Below are 14,185 nucleotides of genomic sequence, written 5' to 3' on the forward strand. Positions count from 1 at the left end.
CGACACTCAGCATACTGGTGGCGGGATCCCGACCGCCCGGGATATAGACACCTATTCTCCCACTTGGGGTGTCCACGACACCCCTGGAGGGAAAATAAATAGCGCATGTAGCGTGCCACCGGGCCCGCAGCGTGGCAAGCGCAGTGCGGCGAGCGCAGTGAGTCTGCATGGGGCTTTTTTGCACTCACCCCGCTGCCGGCATTCTGGCACCCAGCATCCTGCGGTCGGGATTCTCACCGCCAGGATGACGTGCGCCGATATAACAATAACAACCCATTTACCAGGACATTTATGTGAAATTCTGAACACATTATTTTGTATATTGCAATGGCAATGTATCTTGTACAGTGATGAATTGCGATCTTATTCTCCTTAGAGAGCTGTGATATGAACTCTACCTGTGTGATATTGGAAAATACAGTAAAAAATTATTTATTCTGAAAGTAAACGTTTTGGTTATTTTGTTTAAAAAAAATCTTATTCCTGAGTGCTTTTCCAAAGTTGTTGGAAAAAGCACCTATTTTTTCCACTAAAGCTAATGTTGATTGTAGTTTCTTAAATTTTCAGCAGAGGAAGAGGTTCTGCATACATGGTCATATGTTCTCTGTGCAGGAAAACTACTTTTCACATTGTTTACCGAATATATAAATGAAAATAAGCCTCAGTTTTATTTACATGCAAACTGCTCCTTTTTATTTGAATAGTAAATAGAAGACTATTAATATTATTTAATTATCTTATTTTGTTTCATGTATATGATATAATCTAGAAATAGTTTTAATCTTAAAATTATGTGCTTTTCTTTTACAGATTTCATCTGGACAAAAAGGTACCACAAATTAAGTATTGTGTATCATTTACTAAACTTCAGAATATTTTACATGCATAAGGGAAAAAGACTGTAAATGTGTAAAACAGTTTAAATTATGTAACCAGGGGAAACACAGGATTAATAGAGTGCATTGAGTGGACATAACATTTACAGTGTTTATACATATACTATATACAGTATGTGTATATATATATATATATATATATATATACACATATATATATATATATATATATATATATATATCCATATCTGTCTGTCTACAAAATATTACCCACTATGTGCTGAACAGATTTCAGTCTAAAAATAATCAATACAACACTTATTAAAATCAATAGATATCCAATGTCTCTGTGTTACCAGCTGCAATCTCAAGGCTGGTCCTCTGCCAGTTTAGGACCACATAGAACTGTATGAATTTGGAGTCTCAGGGTGTGCCAGACTCACTCCTTTATAAGTCCCACTGTCCAATGACACTAATAATTTGTTTAAAGTTAGAGCTTCATATGCTTCTCTCTGTGACCTTTAATGCTGGGTCTGGTGAGTGAGAGAATTGTGTTGATGTCTTCTTATAGTTCTCTCATATCAGAGACCCTCATACCAGAGTTCACCCAATACAAATTCGACTTTTGCATAGTTTCGTCTCTGTAAAAAATTTTTTATCATTAAAATGAAAAAGTCTTACACAACATATGCAGCATGGGCTTTATGGACAAGATTCATTTAGCTTGCTGTTATCCGGACACTGCATTTATCACCCAACATGTTTTGCCCCAAGCAACTTTATCAGGGGTAAATTCAATAGTAATGGTGTCCAATATTACCATCTTTTACCAAGTTGCATCTGGCTTGCAACGGCTCCTCATAAGATATTTTGGACTCAAATCTGAGTCAGGGGTTTATAAGTGCCACACCTTCTTCTGATATATAAATATATATATATATATATATATATATATATATATGAGGAACATTATAAATTGGTCTGTTTGTTTGTTTGTTTGTTTGTTTGTTTGTTTTATTACCCACAATGACTTATGTTAGTGTAACTTGTGTACTACTGTAGATCTAATGATAACAATGTTGTCATTAAGTTCTCCAGATCACTAATGTGACAAGTCCCGCTTCTACTCAACTCCTGGTTACATGGAGCTCCAGCTCTACATTAGTGTCCTTCTTCGTGCTTGATCTCCGTGTGGTGAACAATGCAACCATCACGCCCATCACTACCATTGTCAGCGTTTCTACCAGATCGAAGCTAATACAGGGCCTGCGAACAGGGACAAATTACAATGTAACACTGAAATCACTTGGATCTAGTAGCAAGGTGCTAGCAACAACGTGGTTACAATCACAGACAGGTAAGTGTAAATCTAATTGTATGAAATTTGGAGGAAATAATGGTAACTAATTACTTCTGTGCCAGATCATTACAGAGATGTCTAATTCTGCAACCAAAGTCTATTGATTGTCTAATCAGTTTATAGCAAATAAAGCAATACACAACCATTTGTAGTCTATCTGGACTTTTCCAGACAATTGGATTGAAGAGTTAGAGGACCTGAATGGTCGGTGCCAATGCTAATTGGGAGGAGGGATATCTGGTATAGTATCCACGACTTAGAGGATCCATGGTATAAAGCCACCCAATACAGCACAGAACATCTCCCATTTTCAAAGCTCTAGTATAGGCACCTGTCACTGATTACTACAACTTTATCAAATGGTCATGTCATCTGTTTGCTGACTATAAGTGGTCACTTGAACAAATTTAGTCCCAGGAATAAGCTGAGGTTGGTCACATGAACAAGTGTAGTCCCAGGAAAAAGCAATATCTGATAAGAATTTAATAACTTAATTAGTTAATATAAGGTCAATTTCCATAAATTTTTCTCGATTCCAAAACAATGGAAATGGATCTGAACCCATGGTGTACTATACTTACAGGGCTGAACTATACATTTACTAAATGTGAAAAGGTAATATAAATTTTTTTTTGTCAGTAAATAGAGATGTAGCCACACTCATTGTGGCTGCATGTAGTCGCACCTGCAACTGCGTTGCTGCAATGCATGTGCATGCTAGCGTGCACATGCATATATTCGCACTCACAACCCATACGCATTGATTGCCGAGTCGCGGGTGTGAATAAGCGCGGCCAATCGCAGCAACTATGAGCCTGGCTATATCTGTATGTAATTAATGGGTCTATTTACTAAGCCTTGGAGAGAGATCAAGTGGACGAAGATAAAGTACCAGCTAATCAGCTCCTAACTGCCATGTTACAGGCTGTGTTTGAAGAATAACAGGAGCTGGTTGGTTGACACTTTATCTCTCTCCAAGGCTTAGTACATAGACTCCTAAGCCCCTGAAACACAATATCTATTGAAATCGATTTTATTGATAAAAATTGATAAAAATCGACCTTCAGTAAATAAACCCTAAAGAGCAGGTGCAAGAGTATATACATAGAAAACACGAAGATAATAGTTTTTATATGAATTACTAACCTTAATTAAAGAGTTTTCTTTAAATGTTTGGGATAGTCTGACAATCTATTAATTCTTTTCTCTCATTTCTAGTGCCGGCAACTCCACAAATTACAACATCCAATGGCATATCTAGCTCTGTAATCACTGTTGGATGGTCATCTCAAGTAGGGGCGGATTATTACTTTCTAACGGTGACACTTGGAACAGTTAGTATTAACCGGACATTCACAGCCTCAAACTGCAGCATTGCGGGACTTCAACCATCATCTCTCTACAGTCTCACCTTGTACGCTGTAAATTCAGCTGGTCCAAGCGCAGCAAGCAAGCATCTGACTGCTCTTACTTGTATGTATATATCTACTCTTACATTAAAATGAAAAAAAAAAAAAACTAGAGCTATCTTAATAGCTACAATTTATTTTTTAAAGTATATTAGATAGAAACACAAATGCCCCCACAGTGCCAGATATACATTGTCCTAGAGTGTACCCCCCCCCCCACCCCAAGCTCACCGCTGCCTCTGTTGCTGCTATGTGAGGGGAGGAGAGTGCAGCGCCTCTCCTGCCCCTCAATGCTCGTGAAGTCCGGTCTCCTCTCCAGCTGCGGGTATCTCAAATGAGGCGCAGGTTCGTTAGCCAATCAGAGCTCACGGACCGGCAGCCAATCAGGAGCCACTGCTGCCGGTCCACGAGCTCTGATTGGCTAGCAAACCGGTGCCTTATTGATATTCACCCCCACAGTGCCAGATACACATTGCCCCACAGTGCCAGATACACAAATGCCCCCACAGTGCCAGATATACATTGCCCCCACAGTGCCAGATACACAAATGCCCCCACAGTGCCAGATATACATTGCCCGCACAGTGCCAGATACACAAATGTCCCCAATGTGCCAAATATACATTGCCCCCACAGTGCCAGAAATACATTGCCCCACAGTGCCAGATATACAAATGCCCCCACAGTGCCAGATATACATTGCCCCACAGTGCTAGATACACAAATGCTCCCACGGTGCCAGATATACAAATGACCCTACAGTGTCAGATATACATTGCCCCACAGTGCCAGATACACAAATGCCCCCACATTGTCATATACACAAATGCCCCCACAGTGCCAAATACACAAATGCCCCACAGTGACAGATATACAAATGCCCCCACAGTGCCAATACATTGCCCCACAGTGCCAGATACACAAATGCCCCCACAGTGCCAGATACACAAATGCCCCCATGGTGCCAGATATGCATTGTCCCAGAGTGCCTCCCCCACTCACCCCTGCCTCTGTTGCTGCTATGTGAGGGGAGGAGAGCGCAGCGCCTCTCCAGTCCCTCAATGCTTGTGAAGTCCGTTCTCCTCTCCGGCTGCGGGTATCTCAAATGAGGCGCCGGTTCGTTAGCCAATCAGAGCTCGCAGACAGGCAGCCAATCAGGAGCCGCAGCTGCTGGTCCGCGAGCTCTGATTGGCTAGCAAACCAGTGCCTTATTGATATTCACCCTGCAGCAGAGAATTGAGGGGCAGGAAAGGCGCTTTGCTGCGCTCTCCTCCCCTCACACAGCAGCGGGATGCAGGTATGGTGGACAGGGCCGTCTTAACAACAGTGTGGGCCTCTGGGCACAGCAATGCACTGGGGCCCCTACCCATCCTCCAGCGGTAGGGGTGGGGGGTGCTATCAGTGGCAACTTTGATGTCCCGTGGGTGGTAGGGGGTGTTCTATCTTCCACTCAGCATGTAGGACCTGGAGCAGTAATTTCTGCTAATCACTCTTTTTCTGCACATATGGGGCGGGAGGGAGAACACTAAACTGTAGAAGGGGGCATTGGGCTGAATGAAGGGGCCCCGGTACATGACTTCCAGGGTGGTAGGGGGTGTTTAATACGTAGGGGAGGGGTCAATAGTGGAATGGGCTTAATATGAATAATTTTCTGGTGAGAGGGCAGCGTGCTTGACTGCAGATATCAAGTTCCTGTTAAAAGATTTCTAAGCTTTGAATTTGATAAAAATCTAGAGCGTCCCACCTATCAGGAGGTACTGGGGACTTGGGGATCAGAGTTCAGGAGCCAGAGCAATCCCCTGACGAATATATAAAACTGCATATTAGGCTTGGATAGCTGGAGCAGGGTCCAGCTGCTTGAAGGTTGATATCTCTGGTTCTGGGCATAGTAGAGACACGCTCCCAGTGACCACCAAAAGGGGAGAGTCCCAGCTTTTGGAGTATACCCTCAGAAAAACTCTAAGTCAGAAAGAGCCTGAGAGATCTGTCTCGGAAGAGCAATTAACAGGCTCTGATGGGGACCACTGCTTTGAAGTCGGATATCTCCGGTTCCCTAGGGCCGATTTTAAAAAATCTGGAACCCCTGAAAAGAGGGGACCCTCAGCTATCAGACTAGGGCCCTTATACTCCTGGGGCCCTTGGGCAAGTGCCCATTGAGCCCATATGAAAAGACGGCCCTAACATTGGTGGACGGCCTGGCGTACTGGCTGGGAATTTCTTACCGGTACGCCGTACCGCTCCGTACCACCATACTTGCAGCATTTCTTAGTTAGCCCAATTCGGGAGACATCTTTGCTATCTCTTTTGTTAGCTTATTGTTAAATTGGGTGTGTATTGGGATGCCGGCGGTTGGTATCCCGGTGGTCAGCATCCCGACGGTATCCCAGCCTCAGAATGCCAGCGGGGGGAGGGGGGTGTTTGCAAGCTTAGAAAGCCCCTTGCATGCTCGGTGGTGACTGTATGGGTGTCGTGCATGCCAACCGTCGGGATTGTGAGGGGGCCGGGTGTAGGGGGAGGTAATGTTATCCTGTTAAATTGCCCTGATAATTCAGAGTGGCTTGATAAATAGAACCCCCTTTAAAATTATCAGCATCGAAGCAGCAACATTAATTTATAAATGTTATAGTAAAAAGGGAAGAAGATGTATATGTGAATTAAGACTACTAAGCTTTCGCACAATCTTAAACCATCAGTTAAAATCCCTAGCTCACTAGTAGGTATGTTAGATACTATCTAATATGTACTTATAATCCACCAGAAGATAAAAGAAAAGTCAATAAAAATACATAGCAAATTAACTTAATATTAGTTTGGCATACAGAATGGGTAAACTCATGTAGAGTTTGCTTTAACATCTAAATCTGGGTACATACTTTTGTGATCGCTTAGCTGATCAATTTTAGTTTTCACAATCAGCCGAGTGCTGTGTCCTCAGCTTCACCTCCTGCTCCTGTTGCAGGAGCGTTATAAGCCGTTTATTGGCTAATACTCCTGCAAGGGGCATGCATACACACCTATACAATCATCGACTCTTCACCTGATACTGTGTGCTCGGACCATGGATTGTATAGGTGTGTACTATACAATCTATATTGGGGCATATGTAATAGGGTCCAAGTTTGCCGGCAGTGTGGGATGCTGGTCAATCTCAAACTTTTTTTAAAGCGGCAATCATTTACAAGACAAAACCATGCTGAGATCATACGGCATCCTGCACCTCTGGCAAACTTGGACCCAATTACATATTCCCCATTGTCTCCAACATCTGAGTTAAGAAGCACAGGTATAATATTAGGTTAAGTCATGCAGAGCCCACCCTAACATATACTGTATTATTCCATACCATGCTATAAAGGCCTATTTAAGCCTTGGTGGGTCATAACTTTAATAGCCATTCCACATCCATAAAAATGTATAGTTAGTATTGTTATAGAGTGTTCATACTAGTGTAAGAACATTTTTAAACATTTGCACTACATAGAACCTATACATAACATTTTGACTATTACCAGATAACCAAGGTTATCATAAACAGGTTTTTTTTATAAAATGTGAAAAATAATAAAGACAGAATGAAAATTACAAGCATTAAAAGTATTGATAGAAACAATAAAAAAAGTAATAACTACTTAGAAAACAGTACTGCACAAATAGCACAAGGTAGTCTATATCCACTAATAAGGTTTTAATTTTTAATTTTGAAATAAAATAATCTGGAATCAATGTAACTGAATGTTACGTGCTGCAGTGCATTTGTGCTATAAAATAGGCGTGAGTATTATAAAGTTTTAACTTAAGACAAAACTAACTTAAGCGTTAATAAATAGAACTCTTGACCGAAGGCATATAAATAGTTTGACACTTGTATTTTTGGGCTCTATGGTAAAATTGGGGGAAGACAAGGCATTGTCCTTCCACACACCTGGGGTTCCGCTCTCCTATACAATGAGAAAGTACTCAAAGCTTTAATATGTATGTGCTGGACCCATGCATGCTCAGAAAAGGCCACTTCTGTGCTCCTATCACCACTGAGACAGGACATTGGGACGGTGACCAGAGCAGCTGCACATATTGCAGTGGCAGTAGTTATGGCAGTGATTTGCATACTCTGGGGAAAATGGAGAAAATGCATGTTATTATTGGCATGGCAATGTTACTCTTGTGTAGTAAAAAGACTACTGAAGGCTGTAAAATATTAAAGGACAAGTAAACCTAAAATCAAAGTACGTATATATATATATATATATATATATCTACAGAGAGAGAGAGAGAGAGAGAGAGAGAGATAGAGAGATATTTATAAAGGTTTCCAGATCTAATCAGTCCTGAGATACAGTTTAGTTAACATTATCGTGTCTACCACCAGGTGCTGACAGCCTGGAGGTGATTACTCTTTTATTATATTTAATACATTGTTATTTTCTTTTTAAAGTGACACCACCACCCATGGATGTCACTGTTATTCCAATTTCAAGTTACTCTGCAACATTAACATGGTCAGGCGTGGAGAAGGCGCTGATGTATGGGATCTTCGTCTATGAAAACGGGTCAACAAATAACTTGGCATTTATCAAGAAAACCACTTCCATTATGATCACACTGGATAATCTGCATCCATGCACTAAATATGTTTTCTCCCTGACATCTTACAATTGGTTTTTTACCGCTGGAGAAGGAAATTGGGTATTGTATGAAACTGGAAGTAAGTCAACTAAAGCAAAAAAATATCTTTATATAGGAAATATGAAAGTGAAGTAGACCATTTCATTTTACTATGTTTCCACAGCTATGTAAAAATATCAAGTGTAAGTGATATATTTCTAAATCAGTGACGTGCAGTGAGGTCAATGGATGAGAAGGCACTGGATAATTAAAAAAAATAAAAAAATAAAAGCACAGGATGTCCTCTCCCAAATCAGTAACCAGCCCTGGTACTCTCAGCCTGGCTTGTTATTAAAAATATGGGAAAATCCAGAGTGGGGTCTGTAACCTGTACTGGCTGAACCAGCTGAGGGCATAATGCCATAGCAGGAAGACAGACAGCATAGGTTCCCCTGCCATCACATTAATCAACCACAAACTGGTCAGCCTAGGTCTGGAGTTCCCCAGAAAGTGGGGACCCCCCAAAAAATCAAATGAGGTCCCCCCTCCTGAGCAACAACAAGCCCCACACCCGAGTGGCGGTGGGTGCAGGTTTCATGTTTTGAAAAGAGTTAATATTGGGGCAGATGTATTAAGCCTGGAGAAGTGATAAAGCAGTGATAAGTAGAAGCCAATCATTATGGGTTTGAAAAATGACAGGAGCTGATTGGCTGGCGCGTTATCACCTTCCACTTATCACTGCTTTATCACTTCTCCAGGCTTAATACATCTGCCCCATTTTTCTTTACAGCAGCCCTACAGGTCCCAGCAAGACTGTCCTGGTATGCCGGCACTTGTGGAACAACAAGTGTCAGCATGCCCAAACAATGAGAGCCCACTGCCCCTGTATCCACCTGTAAAGAAAATTCTAAAATAAAGACAGGACACCAAATGTTATAGTAATTTAATGACACCTTCATCTGGTAGGCAGCAGCCTGTTTAAGTTTTATTGCATGGCCAACGCTCCCCCGGACTTCCGGTATCTTCCTTTTTTAGGAGCTCCTGTCTGCTCCATGGGAAGCAGTTAGCTTCCCTACAGACAGGATCCCGGCGATCGATATACCGATGCCGGGATCCTGAAGTAGGATGCAATGCCGGTGTCTAGGTATTGACGTCGCTCAGGATGCCGGCATCACATTACCAACAGCCGTCATCCTAATCGTCCTCACAGCAGGACGTGCTGGCATCTTGCCGCGGGGGGATGAGGTTAGGTTTATGTAGGAGAAGGGGGTTCGGGTTACAGTGCAGGGCCGGGAAAGTTAGGGTTAGGGACCGGGGAGGGTGGGTTAGGGTTAGGCACATAGAGAGGAAGATTAGGGTTAGGCATCAAGCAGGGAGGGTTAGGGACCACCGGGGAGGGTTAGACACCAAGCGGGGAGGGTTAGGGTTAGGCACCACCGGGAGGGTTAGGCACCCACAAGGGAGGGTTAGGGTAGGGGGAAAATAGGGTTAGGGGGCTTCCTGGTGGACTGCCGGGATTATGATGGATGGGATGCTGCTGTTGGTATACTGACAGCCAGCATCCAGTCCATCAGCAAATCATACTGAACCCTGCTTCATCCCACGGACTCCCTGCTGTTGCCTCATACTGGATAATATAAGTCAGCCGAAGGTGGTATGGCGATGACATCATGAGCCGCGATTTCCTCGTCACAGCCATCTTAAATTTCAAAACCGACACCATGAGCAAGCCTGTCATGGCTAATGGTACCATTTTCAAAATGGACCATGCCACTATTGCACACATGCTGAACTCTGCTGTAATGGATCCTCTGGACCTGGTCCCGCTGCCATGACACGGCTGCAGCAGGGCTACAGGGGCTGCCAGATAGTGCCGCTACTGCTGGCATGTGCCCAGCTGACATTTGCCTCCGTTAGATGGGTATACAGTACCTTGATGTGGGTTCAAGGCACAGCACTGTCAGTGAGGAAGATGTGATAGCTGCCTCCCTGGTGCATTTTTCAGTGCAGTATCACTGCCCACAGTGTGGCCCTGTCCTGTGCTCCAGGCAGTTTCTGATTGTTAGGGGGAAGGCTGAGCTTGTTGCTTCCCTTGATTTTCAACGGCGCGCCACAAATTTGGCAAATTTGTCTATCAAAATGATTAGACTAATACATAGAAGATATCTAGAACACAGGATCTGTATTATAAATATCTTCTTTGTGTCATTCTGCATGCATTGTTCTAAATCAGGCACATAATATGATCAAAAGTAATGCATTTTCAGCAATTTTAGCAATCTCTCCAACAGAACCATTTCTAAAAAGTTTGTGTCTGTTGCTGCTGATTTAGCCATGCACCTTAGCAAACTGCCATAAATCCCAGGTTACAAAACTGCCACCAGTTTTAAAACAAGATGTATCTTGTACAGATTTTACTTTGATAAATTGCATAAACCATAAGGAATCATGGTTTCATTATTATTGTATATTAGTGGTTATTCATTGTATGAAATTATTAGGAACGTTTACTAATTTTATAAAATACAAAGTGGTCGCAGCAGCAAATTTATTAGCAGTTGGGCAAAACCATGTGCACTGCAGGGGGGGGGGGGGGGGGGGCAGATATGTGCAAAGAGAGTTAGATTTGGGTGGGTTATATTGTTTCTGTGCCGGGCAAATACTGGCTGCTTTATTTTTACACTGTAATTTAGATTTCAGTTTGAACACACCCCACCCAAATCTAACTCTCTCTGTTCATGTTATATCTGCCCCCCCTGCAGTGCACATGTGGGGTCATTCCGAGTTGATCACCCATCACTCTTCTTGCGATCGCAGCAGTTATCACTTTCTTAGTTATTCTTGTCGTTGCCCAGCAACGGCCGTCGCTGGGCAACGACACGCATGCGCATTGTGGCCGGCAGCGTGTGAACGGGTCAGAATGACCCCCATGGTTTTGCCCAACTGCTAACAAATTTGCTGCTGCGTTCAACTCTGAATTAGGCCCAATGATTTTAGGTAGAATCAGAAGAGACTGACCCCAGAAACATTTCTGTATGATCTGAAAAGTGACTGGTTATGTTTGTGTGTGTATGTGTCATGTATCTTCAATGCACAGTAGATAATCTTGTTACCATGCCTCTCTCTCCCACGTACTGGGAGTCAGTGAATATACAGTAATGTGTTGTCCAAAGTTTCCCAAACAAGTGCTAAGGTTATATGTGCTTGAGTCTAGATGGTTTAATCAAAACGACTTAAGTACTAATTGTCACCTGTGCTCAAGCATGGATATCTTTAAAACCTGGATTTTAATGGTGGAGTTTGGGAAACTTTTGGTGTAGTCTGATTAGCACTTTCCAGAGGATGTAGTTACTATCCCTGCGTTCAGGATCCCAGAGGTCAGAATACCGACGCCGGTATCCCAACCGCTGAGAATGCCGACAGCTGCGCCAAGGCTATTCCTACTTGTGGGTGTCCACGACACCCATAGTTTGGGAATAGAACCTGTGGTGAGTGCAGTGAGCCAGCGAGCCCGCAAGGCTCTTTGTAGCGCTCGTCACGCTTCCGGCATTCTGACCTTCGTGATCCCGCCCGCCGGCATTCCAATCACAACCCCTTACCAGTACTTTATTCTATGAAAAGGGTATCGATATTATGATAAAAAAAAGGTAGTGGTACTCACCCACACTGCTGGGGGCCCTTTCGCCAAGTGTCTCCATGATCTATGTAGTAGTCTTATGATACAAGTTATTGGTCTGCTGCATTGGACTGGCTGACCGAGGAACTGCACTCGCATCTATAATCACCTGTAATGCAGGTAGCGGGTGTAAAGAGCCGGGTGCAACATTGTCCTGGCATAAATGGACCAAAAGCGGTTCCCCGGTCAGCCAGTCGGACACTGCTGGTCTGTGTACAGTTCAGAATGGGAGTAAATCCAACAACTGGTAAATCTTCCTGATTTCCTACTTTCATTTGAAACTAAAGTAATTTTTTTCTCTGTCTCTGACCAGGTCTGGATTCTCCTCAGATTGTCAATATCCACTACTCCAGCAATTTAGGGAATGCGCTATTAACCTGGAATGCAAGCGTTGGGGCCTCTTCATATACAGCTAGTGCAAAAACAGGAACTGGTCAGGAATCCTTGTGTACATCCACCTCCACCAGCTGTCAGATCTCCAATTTACTGTGTGAACAGAATTATGTAGTAAGCATCACAGCGCTCTCTAGTGGTTGCATCAGCAACAGCAGCAAACCGCTGGCTCTAGTTACAGGTAGGTTAAGTGTTAGCAGCAGCATTTCAAAGTGATTGGAATGAGATTAGGTTTGGGATTGTCTAGTATACATACTGTAGTTCTTAAATGTCAAAATTTCAGGAGCTTATTAGGATGGAGAATATTTGGGATCGAGTTAAGAGTATGTAGACAATATCTGTCCTCTGTACAGCAGACACCTGTAAGTAAGGGGGCGATGTATGAAACCTTGGAGAGAGATAAATCAATGGCTAAATACACGTTTTATCTCACGCGGATTTAGGAATTTATTATTATTATTATTTAGTTAGAACCAATTATGATTTAACATCTTGCTATAGTAAAGTCTATTCAGTGCATATCTATGTTATGCCTTTCACAGCATTTTAGATGATATATGTTTATAAATTCTCATTTTATAAGAGCTTTGAGAGATTCTTTTTGATTAACTGCACAGCAAGCACTTTGTTCTTGTTTGTCTTATCATTGGCAGCAGCAATATAAGTCTACTTTTCATTTATTCCAAGCACTACGAGTGACATTCCCTTTATTTTGTTCCCATAAAACACAAACCCAATGCAGTTTTCAGCAAACATTTGCTTTACAGACTGCCGTTAGTGTCTAATGTATGGGGTGAACGTAATGGTGCCCATACACTTGTTAGATAACGGTGCTAACCTTCGATTTCGACCTCACCTGTGACAGAAATCGAAGGATTGTATGCACATTTTAGGTACCTTGAGACGCGATGTGCAGGCACGCCGCTCGAATGTTGCGTCTCAAGATATTATGTGCTGCACTTACTATCTCTCGCTTCTCAGTGCGATTGCATGTGATTTTAAAACCATATGAGATATATCGCACTGCGATGTGCGATGGGCACCCCCGCTCCCACTCGGCGGTGACATGCCGATCTCACATGATTACCATGCGATCTTTTGCATGATCGCATGGTAATCACTTTGGCAGTTCAGGTGCGATTTCATTGCACCTGAAATGCCGTGTGATGCCCCTCGATGTCGCATCACAGGGCATCGCACAAGTGTATGGGCACCATTTGCCTGTTTGGGCTACGAAAGATGTATCTCACAGACATTTTTTTTCACATGTGAATAATTACAATTTTAAGCCCAGATTTATCATGCCTTGGAGAGTGATAAATGTGCAATAAAGGTGATAAAGTACCAACCAATCAGCTCCTAAATTTCATTTTTCAAACACAGCCTGTTACATGGCAGTTAGGAGCCGATTGGCTGGTACTTTATCACCGTGCAATTTGTCACTGTCCAAGGCTTGATAAGCTGGAGACACACTATAAAATTATCTGTCCAATGTTTCTGGTTGGAATAAAAATATGGTAATTTATGAGAGCTACGGACAATCAACCATTATCTGCCAAAAGCTGGAAATGGGCAAAAATGGTAGTTTGGATAAATTGGTTAAATCAAACGGATTTAACCAGTTTGTCTGAGTGTCCATTTTTGTCTCTTTTCCAGTATTTGGGAGCAATGATCAATTGTCATTTGTTACAATACGTTACCAGACTTTTGCTCCACCAGCCAGATTGGACAGATAATATTGGTGTGCATGTCCAGCTTTATAGTGTGTATCCAGCTTTATAGTGTGTATCCAGCTTTATAGTATGTATCCAGCTTTATAGAATGTATCCAGCTTTATAGTGTGTATCCAGCTTTATAGTGTGTATCCAGCTTTATACTTGCAGCTCCTTTTATTTGGAGAAGCAAATAA

General features: G+C 42.6%; 1 long non-coding RNA gene across 2 annotated transcripts in view; it reads right to left on the reverse strand.

Moving 5' to 3' along the window:
* Window positions 1-1,083: 1,083 nt before the first annotated feature.
* The window catches only part of LOC134957922 (uncharacterized), a 119,735-nt gene continuing 106,633 nt past the window's right edge, over window positions 1,084-14,185 (reverse strand). For both annotated transcript variants that reach the window (XR_010186797.1, XR_010186800.1), the window contains one exon: window positions 1,084-1,477. This is a non-coding gene — a long non-coding RNA (uncharacterized LOC134957922). The remainder of the gene's footprint in view (window positions 1,478-14,185) is intronic.

The sequence above is a fragment of the Pseudophryne corroboree genome, chromosome 9 (genome assembly GCF_028390025.1).
Source record: "Pseudophryne corroboree isolate aPseCor3 chromosome 9, aPseCor3.hap2, whole genome shotgun sequence".
Lineage (NCBI taxonomy): Eukaryota > Metazoa > Chordata > Amphibia > Anura > Myobatrachidae > Pseudophryne > Pseudophryne corroboree.